This window comes from Octopus bimaculoides, chromosome 7 (genome assembly GCF_001194135.2).
Source record: "Octopus bimaculoides isolate UCB-OBI-ISO-001 chromosome 7, ASM119413v2, whole genome shotgun sequence".
Lineage (NCBI taxonomy): Eukaryota > Metazoa > Mollusca > Cephalopoda > Octopoda > Octopodidae > Octopus > Octopus bimaculoides.
The window spans coordinates 56,604,122-56,606,014 of record NC_068987.1 but is presented as its reverse complement, the minus strand read 5'-3'; the positions used below and the strand labels follow the sequence as shown (position 1 = coordinate 56,606,014).

General features: G+C 37.8%; 1 non-coding gene across 1 annotated transcript; it reads left to right on the top strand.

Annotated features, from left to right (window-relative positions):
• Positions 1-467: 467 nt before the first annotated feature.
• On the top strand, positions 468-549 carry Trnas-gcu (transfer RNA serine (anticodon GCU)). The gene has a single exon. It is a non-coding gene; the product is annotated as a tRNA-Ser (tRNA).
• The last annotated feature ends 1,344 nt before the right edge of the window (positions 550-1,893 follow it).

Sequence of the window (1,893 nt, the reverse complement as noted above, 5' to 3'; positions counted from 1 at the left end):
TCTGTCTGTCTGTCTGTCTGTCTGTCTGTCTATCTATCTATCTATCTATCTATCTATCTATCTATCTATCTATCTATCTATCTATCTATCTATCTGTTTTTCTATCTCTCCCTTCTTTCTCTATTCACTATTAGATATAACTCTTGCATGAAAGACACATCTCAAAGCTTATGCATTTTCCCTTTCAGCAAATCGATTCATTGTACTTTTGAATTACGATGCCATCGACAAAATCATTATCGTATTCGAAGAGTATTTTTTCGACCCCATGCTGACGGATAGCATAAATGATCCCTGCAGGTATTGAACTTTGAATGTTGGCTATTGTACCTAAATACGTTATCATTTTATATATCAGGGGAAGAAAATCAATATGAAGACATTAACAGACATTCAACTATCTGGTAGGTTTTGTTTATTATTAATTTTCAAATAAAGCAAACAAATGGTTGCTATAAACACTTGTTGACGAGGTGGCCGAGTGGTTAAGGCGATGGACTGCTAATCCATTGGGGTCTCCCCGCGTGAGTTCGAATCTCATCCTCGTCGTTTGCATTTTTTTTAATTGTCTTAATTAAGCATCGTACTTTGTTATGGCAGGAGCTATATGTATGTATATGTATATATATATATATGTATATCTATCTATGTGTAGTCAAATCGAATAATCTAACATTGAAAATAACAATAACAAAACAACAAAAGGACGTGCATGTGGGATGTATTAATTTGACGCTCGGTAAAAAGAGAGAGTTTTTGACGTTTCGAGCATATCTCTTCGTCAGATAGGAAAACGGAGAAGTCCAGAGGAGGAAATATATCACCAACAGCACGTGTGTACTTACATAGCTGAAGTACCTGTGTCTGTGTGTGTGCGTGCGCGCGCGCGCGTAACCCATATATATATTTATATATACACACACACACACTCACACACATAAACACACACACACACACACACACACACACATATATATATACATGAATCTTTAAATTGCTTCAGCTTCAAATCTGCGGTCATGCTGGGGCATCGGCATATATAATATATAGGTAAACAGTGATAAGAATTCACGGACTGGTTTGCATCTAAGTTAAAACAATGTCATTTAAAGCCAGTCCAATGTTTCGAAAATGCATGAACATCACAATTACTCATATAACTTCTTGTTTCGCAATATATTTTGTTTATGACAAACAGAAAAGTATTACTTCTAGAAACATATTTTCAATATTTTTCTTGGAAAATATCACGTAATTATGACCCTAGAAAGGGATCATAATTACAATATATTTTCACGTAATTATGACCCTGGAAAGGGATGATAATTACAATATATTTTCCGTAGATAAAGGAGATTTGGGTCATCCCGATATACTTTACCTTCATGTCGTGTGCCAAAGGATTATTTATCCTAGCAGTACCGACCACTCTCCAGGTTATTCACTGCAGTAAGAAATATCAAAATTAAGACTTAAGTGAAACTAAATGTTTATACTGTGAATTGAACCAGCATCGCTGACAATGTTTTCTTTAATTTTTACTATGGGTCTGAGTGGAGGCGCAATGGCCCAGTGGTTAGGGCAGCGGACTCGCGGTCATAGGATCGCGGTTTCGATTCCCAGACCGAGCGTTGTGAGTGTTTATTGAGCGAAAACACCTAAAGCTCCATGAGGCTCCAGCAGCGGATGGTGGCGAACCCTGCTGTACTCTTTCACCACAACTTTCTCTCACTCTTACTTCCTGTTTCTGTTGTGCCTGTAATTCAAAGAGTCAGCCTTGTCATATTCTGTGTCACGCTGAATCTCCCCCGAGAATTATGTTAAGGGTACACTTGTCTGTGGAGTGCTCAGCCACTTGCACGTTAATTTCATGAGCAGGCTGTTCCGTTGATC